The sequence below is a fragment of the Chiroxiphia lanceolata genome, chromosome 1 (genome assembly GCF_009829145.1).
Source record: "Chiroxiphia lanceolata isolate bChiLan1 chromosome 1, bChiLan1.pri, whole genome shotgun sequence".
In the NCBI taxonomy this organism is placed as follows: Eukaryota; Metazoa; Chordata; class Aves; order Passeriformes; family Pipridae; genus Chiroxiphia; species Chiroxiphia lanceolata.
Window position 1 is genome coordinate 12,897,259 of NC_045637.1, and position 26,755 is coordinate 12,924,013.

At 45.3% G+C, this 26,755-nt stretch overlaps 1 protein-coding gene across 2 annotated transcripts in view; it reads right to left on the minus strand.

Moving 5' to 3' along the window:
- ZHX2 (zinc fingers and homeoboxes 2) overlaps positions 1–26,136 on the minus strand; it is a 76,083-nt gene extending 49,947 nt beyond the window's left edge. For both annotated transcript variants that reach the window (XM_032711694.1, XM_032711711.1), the window contains exon 1: positions 26,047–26,136. The gene's annotated coding sequence lies outside the window, so the exon portion shown is untranslated. The remainder of the gene's footprint in view (positions 1–26,046) is intronic.
- Positions 26,137–26,755: the final 619 nt, after the last annotated feature.

A 26,755-nucleotide genomic window follows, 5' to 3' on the forward strand; every position in this document is an offset into this window, starting at 1 on the left:
CTTCACCAGCCCCACTGCCCTTCTCTAGACACACTCCAGCACCTCAATGTCTTTCTTGTAGTGAGGGGCCCAAAACTGGACGCAGGATTTGAGATGCAGCCTCATCAGTGCTGAGTACGGGGGGACAATCACTGCCCTGGTCCTGCTGGTCACACTATTTCTGATACAGTCCAGGATGTCAATGGCCTTCTTGGCCACATGGGCACACACTGGCTGTTGACCACCCCCCCCCCCCCCGTCCTTTTCCTCTGGGCAGCTTTCCAGCCAGTCCTCCCAAAGCCTGTAGTGTTGCAGTCCCTGTGTTCAGATTCATCCAGGTGTCAGACAAGTTTGCTGGAGAGACATGGTGTAAGCTGTACACTAAGGACACAGCCAAGAAATCACATGCTCCTTCCTCTATCCACTAAATATCCGGGTCCATAACAACAGCAGTGCTATAGTGGAAAAGACCAAAAGAGAGAACTGAAGTGAACACAATACAAAAACATGCTACCTCACATCAGTCCAAATGCATGTGTCAATCTGGAAAGGACAGGGGTCATCCTTCGAGACTGTCTCCAAGAGCAGGCAGGTAGGAAAAGTATTGTGAGAGCAGCCCATCAGCACAGTTTCACATATGGACGATGCTGGACTGCAACCAGAAACATCACCAGCTATTTTCACTGCTTAGATCCACTGTCAGAGTGACACAACTCAAGGCCTCCCAGTACGACTGTTAGGTTTGGCCTGGTCTCTCCAGTTTCAGCCTGATTTCCTCACCACATGACACAGTCCAACAGCAGTCACTCTTTTCTCCTGCTCTTAATTCACTCCCTCTTTTGTTTCTCTCCACCCTCAAGCTGAAAAGAAAAATGAAACAAACAACTTAAAAAGGAAAAAAGCAAAACTGATCAAGACCAGACAATGACTACATTTTGCTCCCACAAAAATAAATACAAGGGGAAGGAGTTTCCCTTTGCTGGCTGTTTAGACCATTCCTACTTTTGGCTGTAAGCACCAATGTGTTTGCAAATTCCTGCCAAACACAGCAGCCATCAATATAAAAGGGGTAAAATAAAGAAATGAGCACAGGGTGTAAACATAAAAAAAGAAATCACTTTGCTCCTCTCAGATAATTGTATTTATGCTTCATTCGCTCATGAAGACCAGCACCGTTAAGTCTCATCGAGTCTCTTACTTTCACTAAGAGCATCCCTGTGCCTTATCTGGATAGTTCAGTGAGATGCACCTGGGTCAGCAGCCCCACATATTTGGGCCTTGTAACCTATTTTCAGCTACACATAACCACAGAGCCACAAACAGGCCATAGGAAAGGCTGCCTTATATGTTGTTATACATTCCTGCTCGGTGCTGAGCTTCAGCTGCTCTCCTTACTGCAAACTCCTGGAGCTCCAGTTTGACTGGAGCATCTCCTGGGGCACATTCCTGCCTGCTGCACTTCTCCACCCTGCACAGCCCCAGCACTGTCTCTTCAGTCCCCCCATGCTCCAGCAAATGGAGACAAAGGGGGAAAGCCTGCACACATCAAGCACTTAAAAAAAGGGTTCAGTCCCAAGGACTGGGAAAGCTTGTGGAAATCCCCACAGAGCAGTTGTTTTTGAGGTCGTTCCTCTCTATCCTAGGGACAGGCAGCACAGCCTGGGCACTGCGTCTGCTAATTCTACTCAGAATCAGTAACTCTGGGCCCATCCTTCCCCTCCAGCTAGACTTTAAGGCCAAGAATACAAAGGGATGGAATGAAAGTCTCCTACAGCCTGCCAGTCTTTCAGTCCCACAAATCCGTCCTATTGATTTATCACCTTCACTGCACCAATGCCTGCATTGAACACTGATTTATTATGTGTCCTGGTCCACAGCACTAAACAGCCTGGGATGTTTTTGAAAGCCAAAGCAACAGAGGTTCAGATACTCAGTGTGTGATTCCTGCAGATCTAAGTTCTGTATTGGAATCAAATTAAAATTTGGATCCTGCTTAGTTTGAGAGGTGGGCCCATGGGAATCTCATGAGGTGCTGCACTTGGGTTGGGGAAACCCCCAGTCCAGGTTGGGGGATGAACAGATCAAGAGCAGCCCTGCTGAGAGGGACTCGGGAGTGCTGGCAATGAGCTGGCAATGTGAGCTTGAAGCCCAGAAAGCCAAACATGCATTACCAGCAGGTCAAGGGAAGTGATTCTGCCCCTCTACTGTGCTCATGAAATCCCATCTGGAGTGCTGCATCCAGCTCTGAGGTCCCCAAGGAAGGGCACTGCCCTGTTGGAGCGAGTCCAGAGGAGGCCACAAAGATGATCAGAGGGATGGAGCATCTCTCCTATAAGGAAAGGATGAGTGAATTGGGGTTGTTCAGTCTGGAAAAGAGAAAGCTTCAGGGTGACCTAACTGCGGCCTTCCAGTACCTGAAGGGAACTTACAGAAAAGATGGGGCAAGACTATTTAGAAGGGCATGTAGTGACAGGACAAGGGGGAATGGCTTCAAACTGAAAGAGAATGGGTTTAGATTAGATATACTGAAGAAATTCTTCATTGTGGGGGTGATGAGGCACTGGAACAGGTTGCCTAGAGAACTTGTGGATGCCCCATCCCTGGAAGTATTCAAGGTCAGGTTGGATAGGTCTCTGAGCAACCTGGTCTAGTGGGAGGTGCCCAGGCCCATGGCAGGGGGGTTGGAACTAGATGACCTTTAAGGCTCCTTCCAACCCAAACTGTTCTGTGATTCTACTGGAAAACATCTGGAGCAGCAGATACTTTTCACAGCTTTCTATCTGATTCAGGATCTAGGACATAATTACATTTCTGAGAGAGAACCCTACTACTACTTGGATACACCTTTGCCACTCACTCCAGGAGCAGGTTTGAACGAAGGAAGATAATATGCAATTCACACCCCACTGTGAAGAGCTGTTCAGGAGAAATGCACTTTCACCTTTTAAAAATCGGACAAAATCAGATTTCATACAAAACTTATCTTATCTTTCCACATAACCAGCAATATGACATTAAATTTCTTCTGTCTCATGATATATTTAATGAGGGGGAAAAAACGTACAAGTGTACACCCCTTTTTTCAGTGCTCCTTGTTATTCTTCCAGAACAATTCTTCAAAGCTGCTGAGATCACTGTATGTTACCTCCTTTTTGAAGGATCAGATACATTGCATCAAAAAGCATGCAGGAAAAGTTCTAGGGCATGAAACCAATTTTTGCGCACTTTTATCTGGGTCAGCTTTTCTATTGATTCTGCAAATACCGTATCATTTTTTTAAAGTTAAGGTTTTTTTAGTTTAAAAATAAGAAAAAGAGAACATCAGAACTTAATTCAAACATCCATCTGAGCTAAGGATTAGTTTTGTTGGGTGACTCCAAATCAAAAAGGTAGATTTTTTTTTAATAATAAAGTCCAACTAACAGTGAAAGAGCATCAGATTGATTTCTAAATTCAGTAAATGCCCTCTTCCCATACTGCTTCTGTTTTCATTAATACTATTTAACTTCTTTGCTTCTAGGTGCACAAAACTTAACGAGATAAACACTCACTCATGGTTTACCAATAATTCATCCCTTCCTTTCTCTGTCCCTCTGACAAGTCTTCCTCCATGGTTATGAACTATTTGGCACAGCCCCCAGCTTTGTTTTATGTTGTTTCATCAACCCAATGTGTGTCTTGAGGTGCTCTGAAATAGAAATAATAAGTAAGAACTGGCCTCGGGTGACAAAAAGAGCGGATCCTATTTTGGGAGGAGATGACTTTCTGAAGACATCTTGAAGGTCTCGTATCAACTTCATCTGTACACGCATTGGAAATGGAGAAAGGACACTTCTAGGAGGATGCCTACAAACAGTTGACAGATTATAGTAAGAGACACTCCCAAAATTTGCTTGCAACTTCAGATGACAGCAGAAACAAATAAATAAAGTAGTTGGGAATTCTAATTAAGTTTTGGTGAAAATAAAGAGCTAATGAATGGCTTTCAAGTGCTTTTCCAGAATGGAATGCTTTTACTTTTGAGAGATGCTTTTTGCATATTTTGGTGGTCGTGCGATGCTAGGAACAACAATGTCCAAGAGCCTGATTATCAAGTGTGCTTCTGCTGGAAGCCTGGTGCCTGCTTTGACAAGACCTCATTTCACAGGGATCTAGGTGCCCAGTGAGCAGAGCACATGCACTTCCAAATCAGAGCTCAAGAAGGATCTGAATAAGCCCAGCGTTTCTTTCCTGGCTCTGGGATGCCTGTCTGGCATGCTCAAGACCCAGAGGATTGTCTGGACAGATCCATCAACCTTTTCACATTCCCTTTTCTCAGCGTGGAGAGCTGGGATGGAAGGATGAGTAATGGTTTCCATCACACCCTCTGTGTGACACAAACAAACCCCTCAGCCTAACAGATTTCTGACAGGCAAATGATTAAGCCCCAACATTTACTTGCCACAAGTAAACGCCACAAGTAGTGAAGCCTTGTCTTCACTAGGGACACCGTGCCAGTCCTGCACTAGGCTGCTGCACGCTTTCTCCAGCATTGCACATCTACAACCAAAGAGCTTCAGAAAAGTGAATTGCCCTCTCTGCAGCTGGGCTGGAGTCCCCTTGCCCAAGGATGACCCTCCTTCCAGAACCCCACCCTGCTGTACTCCATCCACGGCCGAAGTGTAGTTATTAATATACTTCTAATTGCAGGGATTACTGCTATGTTACACTCTGACTTCTCTCTTCTCCCATGCATTAACTGGTTGCTTGGAGCTTTGCAATCTTTCAAAGAAAATGCCTTGAAAAATAAAGGCTGGGAAGGCTCATGTTAAATTGGGAAATGAGCACGCCTTGCTGGCTACCCCGAGAAACTAGGACAGGCTTCTCTCGACCAAATCTCCAGGTATCTCTGAGGCTGTAACCGTCGGCACAATTCTTAAAATACACACAGGCTGATTAAAGGCTGGCTTATAGCACTCACTAGACTTACAGCACCAGCACTGATTCCAAAATCAAACAGACAAGATGATTTTTGAAAGAAACCTTCTCCAAATGCAAGGCTGCTCTCTGGACCCTCTCCCTGGCTTGCTCTGTGACCTCACAACACAACAAGAGCTCCCCTTGGGAAAGCCAGAGATACCAAACTGGGCACCAGCAGAGGTACCAACACCTTGAATGTTGATCCAAATTCAAACCAGCAGCTGTTTCAGTGTTGAAGTGGGGAACTTTCTGGGGCATCTGCCCACCAGCCACCATGCTGCTTCCTCCCTTGCTGGGAGATGCAGCACAGACGTCTGAGGGGAAAGTGGAAGGCTGAGCCAGGACAGCTAGACAATGGAGGAGGCAACTGCAGAGCAGATTTCAACACAAACATCTCACCCCAACAGGACACTTTCCCTGGGGGAATGTTTTTATTCCCTGTGTGCCACATCCCAGGCCTGCTCCTTCATCCGCTCACCTCACGTTGAAAATTAACCAGCAAGTACCTTCCCCTCCTCCCCCTCACATCAGGGGGAACAAGGGCTGCTTCCCTTCAGTTGACTTTCCCAACTCCCTCTTAAGTATCAGAGCACCCGCATGACATAATGAATTTAATATGGGAAGTGTATTCATCCTCTTACTATGGATAAGGCAAAGCAAGACTAATAGTTTGGATTTATTTTAGTTATGTCAGTTTAAATTAAGGCTGTGGCTTTGCAAGAGTGCAAATCTGGCTTTGTCACGCCCACTACTTGACCAAGACCACCACATCCCAGCAATGCAATGTGCTGCCTGGCTATGACGCCCAGCAGACCCCAGCTGCTGGCAGATGGTGCCCCTGGCAGCGTATCTGGTGGCTGCCATTCCTGTACCAGGCCGAGGGCTGCGGCGCTGGGAGGGCTCCAGCTGCAGCTTCCATCGACACCATCCCCCTGGACTGCCACTCACACCACACCCTCAAGCGTGCATTCCAGCCTGCTTACCAACACCTCCTAATTTAAATATTTAGGCCACTTTGCCACAAATGTAGATGCTTTTTTGCTTGTGCTCTTTCAGGTGGACTTCAGTAGTAAACAGGTTTTGGCCACCCGTCCCACAGCAGGTCGTAATATGGGGGACAATTTATCATCTCCAACAGAGCTATCAGGCAAATGGGTTAATGTACGAATGTTAATGTATGAAGGTTAATGTATGAATATGCTGAAACTGAATGGACTCTCTCAAACTAGATTCAGAAATGACTACAGGCAAATACAGTCGAAGTCACTGAAGAAAGTGAGTAGTAATGATCAAATTTATACAGAATCATAGAATAGTTTGGGTTGGAAGAAACCTTTAATTAGGTATTAATTATTATTAAAATGGACCACAGTTCCAATCCTCTACATATACATGACATCTCAGTGAAGGATACAGCGGCTCTGAACTATCTCCTCTAATGCAAGTTAAGTAAACAACTTTAAATAAAGCTCAGCAACCCTCCAAATCAAGGCAGGGCAGTCACAGCACTTTTTAGCCCGTCCTTCCTGTATCTTCAAAGTTCCCTGTGAAATCAGTCCTAACTTTGCCAATCGACCTCTTTCCTTTGCAACACCGTGACAATTTCCGAATAACTGGGAAGCAGCGCAGCAGCATCAGCCTCCACTGTCCAAAGGCAATCTGCAGAGTTTGGATGTAATCTGTATTTATATGATTGTGTTTTCCAAATGAAATGTGTGGTCTAAGCAAAAACAGATCCAGAGTCTTCACTGCCTTCATCCAGACTCAGTCATATGCTCTCACATGTCCCACTGAAACAATCAGGACCTCACTTGCACCCTAAAATCCCCTAGATCACTCTATCCTACAAGGAGCTCTGTAATGCTCTGTTCAAAGATGAACAGTGCTCAGAAATTTTCTCTTGATGGAAGCTGTATTTAAAATGTTTTTCTACTGTCCTCAGTGGGGTTTCACATTTTGGATGTGTGACAAAGCAGATATCGTGTGCAAGGAACTATATATCCTGACTGCACAGAACTACCTTAAAGCTAGAGCTTTAGCACTGGATATAGGCCAAATCTGACCCCTTGAATCAAATTGCTCAGATCATCTCTGCTGCTAAAATAAAGACAGAATTTTGTCCTGAGAGCTTCATGTCGCTCCTCAGCAGTTTGCAGCAGACAGAAACCTGTCAGGTTTCTAGTCTGCACCTCAAATAGTCTTGTCAAGTCATACAATCAGCAAGAAGCAGTCAAGGCAGGGTTTTGTTGTCAGGGAATGTAAACAAATAGCAGGCAGTGCTGTTCATCTATCTCAGGTTGGTGCATATAATTTTAATTAAAGCATTTATGTAAATACAGATGCAAATTAGGTTCAATATAGCATCTGCCAAATTACTATCAAAGACCTGAGGCTACCGGCAAATTATCAGCATGAGCTTTCATGATGTGAGGGTACCAAAACCAGTCTTGGTACAGATACTGTATATTTTATTTGGCTTAAATTGGCAGTAAAATACCATATTTGTACATACAAAAGAAGCTAAATAGTCTTCAATTTGAAAAAGAGCACTTCGTAGGTAAACCAACATCATTAAAATTCATCCTAGACAGCCTATGTCTAGCAAGGAAAAAACCTCCTTTTGCACTTCTGCAACACCTATCAAAGAAACTCAAAGCGCCTCTGAAATGTTAATTAATCGATACTCTCCCCAAGGGATATCTACTTTAAAGATGGTTATATGGAGCCTGCACTCATCTCTCATTTGCCAAAGGCTCGCAGGAGGCAAAGCCACAGATATTGAATCTGGATCTAGGAGACTTGAGTCCCTGCTCCTCTGCATTCTCATCACAAGACCTCCCACCACAAATATCACACGAACTCACTCACACCAAAGAGGTGTGAACCTTTTTGGCCTACATATCACTGCCTCAAAGCAGTGTTAACTTGAAAACCTTGTTAACCCTGAAAAGGCAATTACATGACAAGAAAAATAAAGGAAAACAAATCACAAGGGGAGAAAAAAAATACCCCGACATTTGAAACTGAAGGAATCTTAGATCATGCTGAAAGGATCTTATCTTTGGCAAATGAAAAGGTATGACCAAGATAATGTTCACAGCAATATCGGCATCAACTTCTGCTGACTATTTCTTCCCTCCAGGTGCAATTCCATCTTTAGGGCCTTGCAAGTGGAGAGCAACTCTCCTTCTTTTTTAACCCTCCACTAAGACCAATGCTTGGAAAGAAGCAATAGCTCCTAACGTTTAAGAACAGACTTAACCAGATCAGTATCAATGATGCTTAAGCAAATGCTTAACATTTTCCCTGCAATATGCTTGCAAATTTCCGAGGGTATGAAATTCCCACTGGCACTGAATGAAGTGAAATCCAATTTATTCAGAGGAAGCATGAAGTTGTTTGGAAACAATTATTATTACCCGTGCTAAGGAACAGGAGAAGGAAACACAGTAAGGTTTGCAGTCACACAGGCACATTCATAGTGCGACAAAACGTGACACATACATGACATATCATTACTATGCCAACGTTGTTTGGAAGACATTTGTAACCAGCATTTTGTAAGCATATGGTCACACACCGGCCCCTTCCTGTGCTCAAAATTAAAAACAAAACAGAGGGACAGGACCTAAAGGCATGAAGCCACAGACTGGCCTGTTTGCATTCCTTTGCCCTGATATCAGTTATAATGACTGCACAGCCATTTAAATGCTTTGCTTATTGACTGTTTGTCTTTAGCATTTTGCTTCCAAAAAACCCAAAACTAAACCCCAAGTAACAGGTAAAAATAGCAAGTGTTACTTTTGAACACTGGGACAGTGGTGTGAATTCCTACAGTAACTGTGATTTCGTGGCTGCAGGGAGAGTGTAGAACAGGAGGAATGAGAAATGGAAATGATACTGAGGTTGCATTTCCTGTTATCTATTGCAACAGGCTAAATGTGAGAGCTTCATGCCCTTGGAAGTCGGACATCCCTGCGATCCATGGCTATTAAGAGAACTGGTATGTGTGTGTGTATAAATATATATATATATGAAACTTGCTGGAGAGTAGTAACACTTCATGCTCAGCTTCTGCATATCATGTCTGTATCTTAACTGGGAACCCTGCTTTAGCAAAATCATTTTCTAGGTCCCCTCTGCAGGAAGAAAAAATGCCAAGTTTCACAGGAGGGAGAGGAGTGGTGGTTACAAAGGATGAGACACTTCCCATTCTTATTTTGAGAGAAAACCAAGCAGAAATCACAGATTTGTCGTGTATCGGTTTCAAGCAGTCAAACTCACTAATGGAGGCCAACTTGATGATCTTCATGACTTCTTGTTGATAATCACACCTCAATAGACTTTTATCTTATCTGAGACTTAACTGGGCAATTCCAGTAGACCAAATTACTGCACTAGTTTTGCCAAAGGGTGACTTTCAACATACAAGCATACAGATAAGTAGGAGACTTGCAGGTCTGATGTGGTCTTTGCCATCTGTGGTAGTCAGCTGGCACATACTTAGGGACTTGTTTGGAAATCAGTGGTCCCATACTGTATTGAGAAGCTGAGCCATTCAGGAAGCAACTCAAAACCCAGGGATATAAGTGCACCAGAGGAAAAGGAGAGGGCAAGAGGGTATAGTCCCAGCCAGGCTATGGGAGAGGAGGTTTTAATTTCCCACTCGACCTTGTGTAAACCATTTTTATTCCTCAGAGCTTCTTCACTTAATTCTTGTAACAAATACTGGGATGGAAAATACCCAGGATACCAGGTGCTTGTATTTGAAGAAAGATGGGCTCAAATAAGCACCAATAAACCACTCTCTTCTCTGCTTCTCCAATAAGGCTGGGGATAACCTTGAGGTGTTTTCCTAAAGCAAAGAAATGTGCAGCTCTAAAAGGCTAGGGAGGAAGAGAAGAGCAGTATTTCATCAAAGGACCTATAGTAGCAGTGTAACAACATAATCTCTTGAAGGGAGGCAAGGATTAAAAGTCAGTGTGGAAAGACTGAGTAGGTAGTAAAAATCCAACAGTTACCCATCTTTCAAGACTCCAAGGCTGAAGCTGTGGTAGGAAGAGGGAAGGGGGTTGTTCTGCCCAAGAGGTAAAGTTGTGCCTTGTTTCCTCTGTCTGCGTATTTTTCCACTTTTTATTTTTGGATCTTGCAACATTATACAGAACTGGATGGCACATAGCTAGAATAACAGCCACCGTGCCCTGCTCTGGACCGCAGTGGAAACACCAGAACCACCTCACAAAGGAGGATGATGAGAGCGGACCTGCAACACTAAAACGTGTCTTTCACCTTTGTTTTATTCAGGAGGATCTGAAAACACACCATTAGAAATTTACAGGAACCAAGACCCCAGAAACACTCCAGCAGCAGACGAACAACCACATAACCTCGTCAAAATGCTACACGGCAGACAGGGCTGTCGCGGCAGAACCCTCGTCTATGAGAGCCCAGCACGAGTCCCTCGCAGGCCAGAGAAGGGGTGGCTTCCCACAGTGCACACTGTGCCTCAGGGCTGTGCCAGCACAGCCACGTCACTCCGGGACCTCTCCACTCATTTGGCCAGTACAGATTTGCTGGCTGAGGTCTGTAGCGCAGGCATGGCTTAACCCCAAGCTATTTTCAGAAGACAAGATGAGAGCTAACTTCCCAGCATACAGTACAGCCTGTGCAGTAATAAAAAATCCAGTCTTTGTGCCTTTCCAGAGCTGCTCTGCTGGAGGTACAGACCATTGGGTGCTGCCAAGTAAGAGCCAAGAAGCTGATGCCATGAAATAAATAGTTTTATTAAAACTCCAACAGGACAGTTCTCATTGATACACAAACTCTAGATGAGCACTGTTTTGGGCTCTTTCACATCACATTAGTGCAGAAGGACCCACCTACACGAGCAGGGCAGTCAAAAGGCCAATTTTCACTTCTTAAGCCAAGGCAAGCACAGTGTAATAAACAGCATCAGTGGCAAAAATGAGAAACTAACACATCTCAAAGGATGATTAAACTCTTCTGAAAAGGTAAGGTTTAGCACGTCCCTCAGGACAGCTTCATCCCAAACTCAACTAGGAGCCATTTTATTTGTCTGGCTGATCTGCTCTCCCATTTCTGCCCATTAGCCAGTTTTGCCATTTTTTCCTCTTAATTTTAGGTTTGTGTAACACCTTCCTAAATCAGAATTTACCATGAACCAAAGCGTCTGCCGGCTGAAGTACCCACCAGTCTAAATGCACTTGAAAATTTAAGCTAACTCTTCTTCTAACCCTGTGCATCACCCCTGAGGACACAGGCAAACACAGATATAGCCAATAAACAGCTTGTTTCTAACAAAAATGCTGGAGATCCACAAGTACCAGTGAACTACTAGTACCCCATGGATCACTTAGATGCCAAGACATCACTTTAAGGACTAGACTTTAGAAACCACTATTCATGAATGTGAACAGTCATTTTTATCTTGACAAGACATGACTACCCTGCCAGAAAAGGAAAATGAATAATGAGTTGGAGCATCCCCTAAAGCAAGGTCCAGTTCTCAGTCCCAAAGTGTTGAAATCAGGAATCTGCACAAGACTACACACAGACATGCTTTTTCCTTGGAGATGTAACTCGCAGCTGAGCAGCATGCAGAAGACATACCTGGAATTCTGCTGCTGCCAGCCACTGATTTAGTTCATGTTTTGATACCAAGAACCGAAAGTTGATGTTTTGACAGAGAACCTCTCCTTTTTCCAGTTACTTCACAGGATACAGTAAGTTCCTACTTCCTGACACTGTTAATTATCACTGTGTTTTCTCACATAATTGATACTTGATCATTGATGCCTTTGGCAGTGATAAGACACAACCCCCAACATTTTGAATTACACTGATCTTCCCTCTGGTCAGGAACAGAGATTTTACAACATCTCTCACCTGTGATTCAACCTCAAATTTAGAGAGGAGGAATAGGGTCTGTTTAGGGTGGCAGACTCCTCCTAACTTCGAAGGAAGAAGTTAGGAAAGGGGTCCTAAAACTTAGGTGGAACTTTGTGTCATTGCTGAGATGAGGGGCAGATCTTCCATGAGGTAGAAAGCAGCTCTACAGATGGTGAGGTAACAGCACCACTGGCAACCAAAAAACACCAAAGATCTGCTCTGCAGCCTCCAGTGCATCTGTCTCTAGAAGAGCTGCACCAGTCAACAGACAGAGTCTCAATTCCTGCATTTACACATTTTCCAGCTTTTGGAGGAATTGCTTCAGTAAAGAATTACGAGAGTCACTCAAGATCTGGATGCTATTCTTGAAGCAGCAGAGCCCAAAAGTCTTCCCCAGAAACACTGTAGTTTTGAGGGCAAAACCAGATGGTATTCAGTACACTCCTGGAATATTCCTGGAGATCGGCGTGACAATGGAGTCCCACCAGGGCCTGCTGCAGTCATATAGGGCACAACACGACCATGTTCTACCACTAAGTTGTGGCTACCACATTCACTTATTACAGCAGTATGAAATCAAGCTGTTAAGACAAACCCTTAAACACTTCTTCAGTGAAGGGCTTTGAAATTCTATCCTGGATCCACCGTAACTAAAAGGAATGACTCCAGGAGGGAAACCAGGCATCCCTTGCAATGTGATATAATGTGGGATAAAATATTCACACTCTGTAAGAAATAATGAGAAAGTTGTACCAGGGAATGTTTCCAATGTAGATTTGTTTTGCCACCTGGTTCCAGCTGAGAACTATGTGCAAACAGAAGCTCAAACAGTATTGAAGGCTGGTTATTCCTAACACACCCTACATCTTCCAAACACAGAAGAGCTTTTTTACTCTGAAGGCCATCTGCATAAGGAAGAGATGTGAAGCACTGTACAGACAAGTCCTCACTCCTGGAGTCATACCTGTTCTCTTTGAAGCATATCTCCCTACTTTACCAAAAAACGCCTCCCACATGTATTTACACCAGTGTTCGCTCTGCAGATGGCAGTGGAAAAGAAATATAGATTTTAATCTGCCTGGTGCAACACCAGATGAGCTGCAGTTGGGATTTAGTGGACAGACTCTTTATTGCTGGTATAAACAAGCAATGTGAAGAACACAATTTTATCTCCAAAATCTGAATGGAAGAGAAAAATCGCTTCCCTGCTGCTTCTTGGTACTGGAGGGAGCTAAAACCACTAGCACATTCCCAGGGAAAGCACTACTCAGTGCTGCTCTCTGCAATCATGTAGGAGCTCTGTTTGGAATGCAATGGGAATGACTCGTAGCAATGGCTTCAGAGGAGGCTTGATGAGCATCCCCCTCATTCACACTAACCAGACTTCAAAAGTAACATTACAGTTTTGGGTAAAACACTTTCATTCTCTGCTGGCTTTCTATTGCTTGGCTCCAGGCAAATTGTTCAACTTTTGTGCCTCAGTTTCCCCATCTTTTAAACAAAATCTCCCCTGGTAACCTTCCCTGGAGGTATCAATTACACTTTGGTGCTTGTAGAGGAGCATGCAAAGGAAGGCACTACAGGAACTACAGACCATCAATAAAGCATCCAAGGCTCTGCCACCAATACTTCAGCAAAACATCAGCTCACTCAACCCCTAGAGCCAGATGTGCAGTGCTAGCTTGGAAAGCCAAAAAACAGACAGAAGCTGGCAGCTTCTTCATATTCATGAGCTCTTTAATAATGCTCAACAAAACTTGGAGGCATGTTCTCTGCTGTTGCTCTTGCCCTTTTGCACAGTGAGCAAGTCATAAATATTTCAAGGAAAGAGTCCAGAAAATTTGCAAGATTGGTCCTTGCCTTTTACAGCATTAATGAGCAGGTCATTAATAGTTAATGAAGCAGCTGCTGGTGATCTCAGAGGTAAAGGCAAGATGAAAACAGTAGTGTTTGCCCATTCACTACAATGTGATAATGCAAAGGAATGGCTTGATCCTTCTAACAAATTGTCCCCACCATGGCAAGACCCAGGAGCTGATCACAGGACCTCCAGCAGAACCACATGCAACCCCCCTGCCCTGTTGCTGTCACCCAGCAGGGATGAAGACTGCTGCAGATGGTCTGAACGGACCATCCTGATGCTCTGGGCACATCTGTGGGAGTGAAAAGGCCTCAGTGCTGCATCTTACTTAAACACAAGTGCGATGTTCCAAACACTTACCCAGGTAGGACCACGCAATGCCTATGGGCAGGTGCCTGTGTGCACCCTCTAGTCACACATATGTAACAATGCCACTAAAACGACTGGGGGTTTGGGTCTCTTAACAGTCTCAACTGCTTTTTCAAAGCTGCACCCTGAAAGCCAAATTCACAACACAATCAGGCAGACAACTTCAAAGAACAGTTTTTGTGATTTCAGCCTCATATACAGAGAGGACTATGGTGAAAAGGTATTTTTGCTGTACTTTTTCATACCTCTGAACTGACATCACCTTGTCTGTATGTTTGCAACTGGGAAAGCACGTCACCTTTTGGCAACTCCACTTGCCAGGAGCTTTACTGAGGAAGGGTGCCACAGGCCAGGCTGATGGGAGCAACTCCAGCCCTACAGCCTGTGCAGAAGCAAAATGAAAGGGGATGGCAAGAAGAATTGGGTATAAGTTTGGACACTGCCAAACTCAATTTCTGTCTTTTCATCCCTGATTTTAAGGGATTTGTGAGGTTTGTTTCCATCTGCCTCCACATTCATGCATATGTGGGCCTAACAATCCCAATACAGTAACTTTCTACTGGTCTAATGAAAACAGACAGGGTGTGGAGGAGAGACACCCATCACTGGTGCTATGGAGAGTGGTTAGTCTGACCCCTCTTTCCAGTGCATGCAGGAATTCAATCTCACATGTCAAACACACTAAAAGCTGTTTGCGTTGGTCCTGCTGGCCCCAGGAATAATCAGTCTCCTGGATTTCAGCTCACATCGCATCTGGCTTGTCGCAGATTAAGCTTTTTCCATGGTTTTCTGATAAATGTCTGCACAAAAAAAAAAGGATGGGTAGCAGAGAGGCTCCCTGAAGATCCCATGTGGACAGGATCAGCATAGACACATCTCCTCCCACAGAAAACTGAGTGGGGTTTGGATGCAATCTGAGTATATCCCTTTTATGTAAGTGTCCTTAGCATAGAGTGCAAAAGTTCATCTGTTCTGGCCGTTCAGAGCTGGCAGTCAAGAGCCTTGCATTCAATGGGAAGAGGAAAAGGAAAAGAAAAGCTTAATTTCAAAGTTACAGTCTTAATTCCACCCTCCAAACCAGATATGTTTAGTAGTGCAAGAGTCAAAGGCAACTGCAGCACTGGGCCCTCTGTTAAATAATTAACTATGATTTGCTTGATCTATCTGCAGGTTCTCACTGAAGAGACAAAAAACTTCCCTATCAACATGCTACTCTCACCTAAGCAGTAGGTTTCCTACAAGCACCTCCTGGGATAATCGTCCTCTAATTTTTGACAAAACTGGTCCTTGGTTTTGCACCTTCCAGCAAGACTCTGCCTGCTACTTTCAATGCAGATCAAAGGTGACCTAAGTAGATCCTTACTGTACTAAGACCTACAAAATAAATTTATTATGTTAAATTTCAAGTAATTATTTTATTCTGTAATTTGATTAAAAACTATAATTTGTCAAACATGCTTTCGAAAAAAATTACTACTCAGACTTAATAGTAAAGTACATAATTACCAATGAATGTACAGTGCTTCTTTTTAAAACGCACAGCACATAACATTCCTTCATGCTTTAAGTTGGAAGCATCTTAAAGTCATTATAAACCTTGATTTAAAGACCTAAATACCTTAAACTATTTAAATCGCATTAAGGATGAAACTTAACATATGAAGAACCCTTCCAAATCCAAATGTGTTGGGATGTTCCTCACTCTCACACCATCTATTTTACATAATTTAAGAACCGACATTTTAAAACCACAGACAAGTAAAAAAAAAAGTTTAATGACCAAAAAAACCTATCCAACCTCAAATGCTTCTTAATCAACTTCCTACTAGCTGCCTGTTTCATTCAAGAAAGAAGAAAAAAATTATTTTACCTTGTCCTCTAGCTACAATGTAAAACTTTCAGTGCTGAGTGTGTGTTAAACTTTCTGTTTCCAACTCTAAGAGTACTTACCTTTTACTGATTTTATAACACAGCAAAGGGAGAAGGGCCATTCATACACTAGCCAAAAATGAATCAAGCTGCAACCCCAAACAAGCCAAGTGGCCACAGCAAAAGGTGAAGAGTGTTTTAAGGTGAGTATCTGTAGGTGGTTAAAGACCAATAATAAAGGGTGGCAAATCACAGTCTTTCCCCACTGCTGTGCAGACCAGCATTCATGAATTTGAGCAGAAGAAGGGTCTCTGAGCCAACCTGTACCAGAAGCTCCTCACGGGAACTCTTGAGAAGATGTTACAGCAGTGCCTTGATGCACAAACCAAACAATGACCTTGCAACATATGGTAGCCTCCACCCTGAGATTCAGTAAAAGCGTCAAGACAAGAGCAAGAAGGAACAAATAAAACCCCTATCTACACAGGGATGAATAAAATGCAGGCAGATTAAAAAACAAAATAAAATAAAATAACTGAAGCATGTCAGATGAAAATACAAACAGTGGTCCTACTGCTTGTGCCAGTGAGAGGCAAATAGGAAAGGATGCCTCAAGACCAAGGTAGCTAACTGAAAAACAGGATCAAATTCAAACCTTGGCTGCAGAAATCAATACAAACTCAGGTACAAATTCAGCTTTCCTGTGCAAATGCACCATGTCCAAAATGCAGCAAACTACATCTCATACTGCTGCACACAAAACATCTAGAAGTTCAAAGTGTGGCAGAGGCCATGTGGTAATTCCCATCCCCTCTTGCTGTCTGCTACATTCTGAAAGTAAAGCAGCCTGCAAACAGCCACAAATCCTTTGCCACACAGTACTGCATACTGTTTACATCACCACCAATTTTGGGATGCAGCAGCCCTTGTGTTAAATACCCAAATATCTCCTTGCAAAGTACCTCACACACTCTTCACTGAGTGCTTCATATTCAGCAGCGCATTTCAAAGCAGATCCCTCACTCCATCAAGCATCACAACAGCATTTTCCCTGTAGATGGAAAGGTGCCTTCCTTGTCCTGCAAGCACCCCACCACAGCAGGCTCCCTGCTGGGATGCAGACAGAGCCCTCCAAAGGGATGTCAGGGTGGGAACAGGTAGGTAGGGGAAGAGGGGAAGGAAGAGGATACCACAAAGAAATTAAAAATGCAAAACATGCACTCAACAATGTATTTCCTCCTAAACTGGGAAGAGGGTACAGACAGGGGTTTGTAGATTTTGTTTTTCTTTTAAAAGAACTCTATATTTATGCCCCCTAGAAATTTTGTGGGAGAGGTGCAGAGGGCTCAGCAGGAAATTGTGGCCAGCTGGCAAAGGTTGTCTGGTGCCTAGTGACCACATGCATGTTAGGGCTGTACACCCCGAGGCTTAAAGTATTCACCCTTGAGCACTTTGAGGTGAGAACAAGACCATCCACTGCTCCCCAAGAAGTAAGAACTGAGCAAACAAAAAGGAGTTCAGATTTCAGGAGATTAAATCCACCAACTCAGTGCTCTGATTTGCTGCCAGAGAAGAGATGGGGCCGGAGCTAAGATCATCCCCATGTACAAGTTCTTTTCAGCATAAATAATACATTGTGACACTCCTCTCCTGGCTTGGACATGCACTGAGTGTTCGCACGCTCCTCTGGACCATCATACAGAGAGCAAACATGTAAAAATAAGGTAAAGCATGAAAGTAAGGTACTTACAGATATGGCTAAAATCCAGGATAACAGGACAAGCAAACAGAATTTAAGGCACTTCAAGCATACTCAGGGTTGAAAGCAAAATCCTTCACAGAGAGCCAACACTTTTTTTTCCCTGTATCTGATTAGTTGTGGATTTTCAAACTTGTGTTCGCCTCGAGCAGTATTTCCCAAACCACCTCATCCTCTTTACATCACTGCCAGGCACACAGACAAGATGCCGGCAGATACATAGAGGAGGAGCATCCTGTGAAAACTGCTTTAGCAACAGTAAAATTGTGAGGATGCTCCAACTCTAAAGAAAGAGAAGATGCCAATTTAAAAGCAGCTAAGAAAACAGTTCCCTCCAAACACATCATTATTCCTCGTCATTCCAATTGTTTTAAAACACCTGAGGAGCCGATTCCTTTCTTGTGCTGGAGAATCCCAGACAGGCAGAGGAAGTAAAAGCTTCCTAAGGCAGCACTTTCCTGATGAATTTATTCATCACCTTTTGTACCTGGGAACTCCCTACCTCCACCAGTTGGGAAAAATCCTGCAGGTCCTCAGTGGCCACCAGCCCCTGCACTCCCCAGCCTCCACTGGGTCTGTTGGGGACCCTGTTGCATTTGCCAACTCTCCCACGCAGCAACCCCAGGTACTTTCTCTACTGTGAAAATGCCATGAAGCTTCTTTAGCGTCGTATCACTGCTGGCTTTTCAAAGAAAACTAAACCTAGCCTTCAAAATGGTAACACGGTGGAGCTGGCGCCTTAATACCCGAGCACAGGTTGGGAGGACCTGCACCTTAGGTCAAAGCCCAGGTTAAAAGGGCTTCTGTCTCTCAAAAAGAACTGGCTGCCAAGTCCTGAGAGATAAAGAACACACCTCAAAAATCTGCAACTGCAAAGTCATCAATCCTCCCAGTACCAAGTACGACATGACAATAATGAAAAGCTGCATCGTAACTGTGACAGGCTGCAAAAGATGACATGGGGATGCCAGATGGTAAATAAATGAGTGACAAAGGACTCTGCAACTACCTATGCCTGAGCAAAAGGAGGGTGTTGGTGTAGTGGTCCCATGGGTGGTAGCAGTGACAGCCATGTGGACTTCTAGCCAGGCAGCCAAGTGCTTTCCCCAGAAGGGAGGTGAGCACTGAAACAATTTCCACACTTTCAATCACATGGAAATAAACAGGTCTGACCCAATGCCATTATTCTCAGATGACCAGGAAGGGGAATCTTTTTGGAAAAATGCAGAAAAAAACAGCTTCAGGGGAAGCCATGACTCTCAGGGATAACCCTTCCTTCCACAATTTTCAAGGAAACTGTACCAAAGCTCAGAAGACAACAAGCACCAAAGCCTGTAAGCAGTGTGCTCCCAGTATATCATTTAAATAAATCAGTTTCTGGAGAGACAAAAGACAAGGAAAAACTCCCTGTGGTGCCTGACAGTTTGGGCTCAAGAGGATGCTGAAACCGCCCCCCCCACAACAAAACATATTTGCTCTTGAGGTGGGCGGCAGGAAGAGGGGCGGGGAAGGCACATCCTCAAAAACACTTCAGGCCAGAACCACCAGGACTTTCCTTCATTTTGTGCAAAAGTGAATCAGCAGCGCTCTGCCTGCCCAGCAGCAAAGCTCAGAGATGCTGGCGCTGTCTACTTAGTACTGGATTTCACTGGCATGAGGGGAGGCAAACCTCTCAGCATCACTTCCCAGGCCTCCATCCCGGCACTCTTTGAAATCCTACAAAACTTAACTACCTCCAACTGGTATACTCTTGGATTTTCTTCCTGAAAATAAGATTTAGAAAAAAGAACAAGCATTTTTCCACTTCTACTATCTAAGTAAAGTGTAACATAAAGTAACTGAAACTAATAAGCATGAAATTAGGTTGAGAAATATAAAAAATAAATATAATAAACTTGGAGTGAGAAAAATAACACATATATTGGAGGTGAGGGAAGGGGCACAGAGTTCTTGAGAAATATTGGTATTTTACTAAACCCTTCTAAGAGTGCCTTCAGCAGCACCTCAGAACCTGCTTTTTTTGGGTGCTATTAAAAAAAACCCCAAACCACAAATAACAAGATTCTGTTTAAAAAAAAAAGGACTCACATTGTTCCCCATACCGTTCTGCTTACAGGACTTCTTCCTCTGCTCATGACACTGGACAAGAGGCTAAGTAACACTGAACTTAAGGCTTCCTCAGTTATGATCATTGACTCAAAAAAGTGAGAAAATCTCTTTCCATTTGTTTGTTTGTTGTTTGTTTTGAGTTCCAGTGAGTGAAATATGCAGTTTTAACACTTAGAAAATTTTGGGAACAAGACAATTTACTACAAAAGAGAAGCCAAAATCAACAGGTAATTTGAGGTTGCAAGTTTTAAAAAATTATTTAAGAGGGGAAATAAGGTCAGGACAGAAAGAATGGGGGAAAAAAAGGGAAGAAAATCCCAAGATTTCAGACCTGTGAGAGGATATGAAAACCAGTGCAAGAAGTTCCCATCCCACACCTCCCACTGCTCACATGAAATTAATCGTCCCCTCCATCCATGCCAACTGGAACAACACTGTAAATCACAGCATGGAAATGCTGCAGGTTAAAAAATAATACTAAAGATATATATCTGTATCTCAAGAAAGGAGGGAGAGAAGCAGAGGGCTGTTTCTGTGCAAACCCAAAGCTAAGGGTTTGCTAAGTGGACTAACACAAGGCAAATAACTTTGCTTTTCATCTTGCAACATTTTTCCAGAAGATAAGATGAATTTCAGGTTGTGGAAGAATTTCCCAAGTGAACTGAACTACACCATGGTCAGACAACACCAGTCTGGAGGAAACTCCATGACATGTACAGAACCACTTGCATTTGGACCAGGACGTGCCCACTCCTGTGACCCAGAGGCTCCACTGCCTCCACCTGCAGGGAAGTCTGGGTGTAACTTGGGCTTAACTCCAGCAGTAACATGGGTTTCCCAGAGAGGAGGGTTGATGTGCAGACATCAAGAGCTGAACAAGCACATGACAACAGGCATCTCTGCATGGACACATGTCAGTTCTGTACCACTAAGGCTTACCACGTGGTTGTATCAGCCTAGGGCATGACATGTCACTCACTGATGCAGCTGTGGTGGCAAAACCCACAAGCAGAAAGGCTTTTACATCAGCAAAGTGGCATTTCTGCCAATGTCACTTATTGTGACAGGGTTTGGGAGGATAAACCCACAATCACCACATTAACTCAAGGAGAAAGTTCTTGATGTGGTTGTAGAATGCTGACTCGACCAAAGGGCTTGTGTGCTCCAAGGCTCTGGGTACCCTGTCAAAGGAGATATTAAATACATGCATGCTCACTTTTTACCAAAGCCTGTAGCGATGGGACAAGGAGCAATGGTATTAAACTGAAAGAATGTAGGTTTAGACTGGACATAAGGAAGAAATTTTTTATGATGAAGGTGGTGAGATAGTGGAACAGGTTGCTCAGCAAAGCTGTGGATGCTTCATCACTGCAAAAGTTCAAGGTCAGGCTGGACAGTGCTTTGAGCAGCCTGGTGTAGTGCAAGATGTCTCTGCTCATCATGGATGAGATGATCTTTAAAAGTACCTTTGAACCCTCAGCCCCAGGGGCTGGGCAGCCAGCAGGTTTCGCCCAGTTGCAAGACAAAAGGCAGCAGAAGACAGAGAAGACTACATGATTTTAGAGCTTTCCATGCAGATGGAAACTGAGCCCAAGGGTGAGCCTGGGCCGTGGCTCTATTTAACCTGTAGTCTATGTAGGCTGGAGTGATGGGTGTTGGGATCTGCAAATTCCTCTCAAAATGCTGGTAAAAGTTAATTTGAGAGGCAAGCAAGTGGTGACCAGGCTTTGCTTAGCTAGATCAGATCCACACTGGACAACAATCCGGAGAAGACATGAACTGCAGATGTAGCTGGGGAGGTTCATTGTCAGAATGACACTGAATTCCTCACCCGTGCCCTGCTTTCACCACCCAGCACGTAGCTGCATACCTGGACAATTCACAAAACGTTGTCAAAACTTGCTGATATCTCACCCCCCTCCACTCCTGATGTGTGATTTCTAACCACACAGGTGTTACAGATCACCTTCTTCCCCATTTGCTTCCCGACCCCTCCTCCCCTCTCTGTTGACCCTCCAGATGGCAAACTCTCCCCTGCCAAGCACTGACATGAGCCTTCCCACCGCCAGCCCCACTCGGGGCACTGCCCACTGCAGGTCAGCTCATGCAGTTTCATCCATGAATTCAAGGGGATGTTGCACAATAACCCAACTCTGCAGCTATCAGAACAAACCCCCTTAAGAGGACTCTTTTAAAGTCCCCTCCTGGTTACCAGCATATAAACCTCCTCTGCTTGCCTGTGTTCTTCTCTCTCTGCTCATTATCAAAAACCATCTGAGGCCTCTTCAGTGCTAAATACACAACACCATTTCACACCTCTCCCTCAGTTTCACTCATCTCCTGGTTTCACCAACAGACTCACAGTACTGGTCATTCTACATAAACACAGCTTATGGAAAATTCAGTTTTCACTTTAGAAACCAGTTTAGGGTCTCATGGTTCTGAGAAAACCCTGCCAAGTGCATCATTTTAGATCCAGACTCACATTTCTTGCCACAACCCCAAATGCATATTTTTTAAAACAAAACAGTCAACCACACAGCCCTTCTGACTTGCAAAGGCATGGCAGTTTAGGGGAGGGAGGGCTGGCTTGGTGATTTCTGAGCTGCCTCTGGAAGGTAAGGCTGGAATTTAACTGTCTTCTCTTCATCTTCCGAGGGGCCAATTCATTTTATTTCCATTTTGCTACACCTTTGCAAATGAAACTCTCAAATACTACCCTGTATGAAAAGTATTTGGAACATTCTGGAAATCAACAACTCTTTTGGCTTTTCAAAAAAACCCCAACAAATACTTCTACCCTGTGACTGAACTGTATCATGACATCCAGTAAACTTCAGATCCATTTTTGAAGGACTGATAAAATAAACTAACCACAAATTTTATTTCCAGCTGACCTGACACATATAAACACACCTTGATAGAAGAGCAGCAATTACTTTAATGGCTTTAAGTTAAAGCATTTATAGATTATTTTAATGCCTATTTTATTACTTACTTTCAATACAAACAGATACCATCATGCAGATGTGCAGTAACTTTTAGGGAAAGAACACACTTGCTGAATTGTCCTCATGCTTGAAAGAAAGTCAAACTACAACTACACTCCACACAGAATGTAAATGCAGCTTTACTGAAACCTGACAGCTATGCTGAAATCTCAGGGAATTCAGTTGTGGCATGTCTGTTTCTAAAAAAAATCAAATCAAAATACTATTTTGATTTATTTTCAGTACATGTTTTCATTCCTTAAGCAAACACACAAAAAAAATAATTTAGACATGGGTCAAAATATCCCAACTAGAAGAGACTCCAAAGACAGTTTCTGAGGATCATCCAAGTTAGAGCAAAGCAAAAAGGAATAAAACCTGAAGATGTCACACACACAAATACAGTGATGTCATGCCTGGCATTAAAATCTTTGTCTTTTACAAGGATGAGCAAAACCTGCTGTGTTCTCATTTCAGACTGGAGCAGTTTGGTTTGAAAATGCAAAAAGAAGCCAGTAAGTTTGCTATATTTAATGCTGGCCTTCTTTTTTTGACCTTTAATAAAAATATAATAAAACTTCCCCCCTGCAACAAGAGAGAACCAAAACGTGATGCTGCCAACTTGGGCTGTTTCATATAATGGATTATTGATTTTACAGAGACACTGTCTAGAAATTGTTGATTGCAATTAGAGTAAAAAGGAAAAAAAGAAGTGGTACTTTGAGAGAAAGCGATTGGAAAGAGTGATCTACTTTCAAACACTGACAGCAAGAAATGTCCTGTGTGATGAAACTCTGACAGAAGAACTTTTGGGGTGGACAGGCAGGAAAAATGTCATTTTATGAAGGTGAGTAATCACAAGGGCTTTGGCCTGATCACTGAGCTATACACATCTATACACACTTTCCGCCACTGAGTTCATCACAGATACAAGAAGAGATGACAACATGGGAGAGCTGTTGGCCATTTCTTTCTACAGAAGCCTGAGGGGATAAATGCATATGGGTTCAACTACAAGGACCAGCAACAACTTTAAAAATGCATGGGCTTCTTAGCATTCATATTCTTCCCAATTGCTGGCCAGCACCTTGCTTTCCCTGACCCTGAGATCGATTTGCAATTCAGTGTTTCAAAGAGCTGCTGAGTCCATACAACATACTGAAGCCACATCTACATTAGAAAGGCTTCACTGGGACAGAAATATATTACACTCGCAAAGCACTTCAGTCACAGATACCTCTTTAACAACAGTATTACTCATCTAATAGTCTAATAAAACTACGGCAGCACATAGCAGTCTTACTTCACATGCCATTTCCCAGTAAGGCTGCATGCACGAGGCTTCTGCTAGAGACATCAGAGCTCCCATGTCACACCCGTGCCTGAACGACCACCCCAGCCCCAGCCAGGAATAACAAACCCTGCATAAAGTTTAATCTGTAGTTTTTTTTAAAAGAGGCAACTCATTGACCAGCTATCTGTAGATTATTTGTAGGTGAGCTGGATGACAAAGCAGAGCACGGCAATGATTTATCATCATTTGCTGTAAAATAATTATGTTGAGGCATTTGATATTTTATTTCTCAGCCCCAATTTAGAAAGACTTTTTTGTTGTTGACGGGATGATTATCATTGCTTCACTAAAAATGTGCTAAAATCCCTTCCTGAACTGGGATTTGATACCTGTGGGACAAAGGAATCAAATCAAAAGTTTTGCATAGCTGACAGCCTTATGCTGGTATTGCTGTGGGAAATCCCCTGTGCTGCCAAAGGTGCAGCTTCTCAAGGCACTGCACACTGCCACCCTCACCCGCTGCTCCCTGCACTGCTGCGGGACCTAGCAGGCAGGAGCTGCTGATGCCCAGCAATCCTGATAACCGTATTATCCTCCCACCCTGCAAGAGTCCTCCTCTTCCCTCCCATTCCTACTTCTTTGGATGCTTTCTCCCCTTCTGCTCTCCACCTCACAAACCAAAACTTTTGCTGAATTCCCTTGCACGGCAAGACCCTCGCAAGCTCTCGGGGTTTCAGAGGAGCACCTGCCGTGCCATCGGAGAGGTGCTTGGACAGCCCAAGGAAATCAGAGCCATGCCCCGCCCCCCCGGCCATCTCCATCTGGAGGGATTCCCAGGCTCTAAGCGAACAAAAGTGCTCAGGAAAGAGCTGGGCACGGGGATACCCCAAAGTCAGACAGGTACATCCCTACATCATTTCCAAGTTCTATGCCTGGAAAAGAGGGGGGGGGGAAAATCTGTGTCTTTCTCTGTCGCCTTCATCCCAGAGGGAGAGAGGGAAGGGGAAAATAAAAGCAGACGGCTCTGTGATGGCTTTGGAAACCGGCTAAAACAAACGGGAAAGTCACCCCTCATTAAAAAAAAAAAAAGTGGATGCAGCGTGCCAAAGCCCGAGTTTCCCCAAACTCCTCTTTATTCCGGGGAAAATAAAATGCCACGGGAAGGCAGAGCCCTTCGCCGAGGGTGGAGGAGGGATGGAGCGGGGCGCCCGGCTGTGCCCCGCCGCGGTCCCGGCTCGGTGCCGCCGCTCCGCAGTCACCGGCAGCGAGCCCCGCGCCACGGCCACGGCGTCACGGGCGGGAGAGGGGCTGGCAGCGACGGGGGTGGGGGCAGGGGAAAAAAAATAAATCAAAAATTAAACCAGAGGAAAGCGCTGCCAAGTCCGGCCGCGGGCGCGGAGCCACGCGCGGCGGCGTCGCCGGGCCCCTCCTGCGCCCCGGGGCGGCTCTGCCCCCCCGGCCCGGGAGCCCGCGGCTCCTCGGCGGGGACCGCGCTGACAAAATCGCCCTGCTCGCCTCTACGTAACGCCCTGTCGAAAGCGGACGCCATATTTTGTGTTGCTGATGTCGACATAGACAAACGTAGACATGTTTCCCCCCCCACGCCTCCTCCTCTCGCTTTTCCCCCCCTTCACCCAAACTTGCGATCGGGAGGCGGCGGGGAGCGCGAGAAGGGCGAGGGGAAGGAGGCTGCACGGCTAAAAATTAAAAATATAGATAAAAAATTAAAGAGCCTACCCCGAACAACCCTCCCGGCTCCCACCCCCGGCGGTCTCCCCTCTGTTCTCCCCCTTCCCCAGCCTCCCGGCCCCCGCCGAAGTGCCGGGAACCGGACGGTTTCCTGCGGGAGGAAAAGTTGGGTGCGAGCGGCCGGGGCGAGCGCAGGGAGGGGGCGGCGGGGAGCGACGCGCACCGGGGGAGGGGGGACCCCGCCTGGGAAGTTTCCTACCTGCGCCCAGGGGCGGCGGCACCGACTGTCCCGGGCGGAGCGGACACCGGGGCTCCGCTCCCGCCGCTCCGCTCCGTGCGCCGCCCGCGGCCGCGGGACCCCGCGCCCCCCGCCCCCGCCGCGCCGGCCCGCGGGCAACACGAGCGCACGCCCCGGCCCGGCCCCCCCGCGGAAAAAAAAAAAAAAAAAAAAAAAGAGGGGGAGAAAAAAAAAAAGAAAAAAAAAAGGGAAAAAAAAAGAGCCCTCGATCGGCGGGGATCTACGCCAAACCCCACATGATCTCTGACGTCAGCCTGCGTATTTGCATACGATACCACCGCCGGCGCGGCCGCCGGGGTCCCTCGGCGCGGCCGAAAGTTGCGCGCCGGGGCTGCGTTCTCCCGGTCGCCCGCCCGGCCCCGGCCGCGCCTCCCCCGTCTCAGCCCCATCAGTTCCCCTCGCGACCCCCCGGCCTCGTGCCCCGAGCGCTGCCCGAGGGGGCTCCGCTGCCCCCGTGGTGACACCGCCGGCCCGTTCCCGGTGGCATCGCCGGCCGCTCCGCCGGTCCTCGCCGCGCTTCCCATCCCGCTCCACGGGCGGAACCACGCGGACCCTCCCGATCCTCCGGGTGGAGTCGGGGCTCGCAGCGGGGGCGCTCCCCCCTCCCCGCCTCGGCCCCGGTGCCTGGGGGATGTGGACCCTTGGTAGAGGGACTGGGAGTGAGGACCCT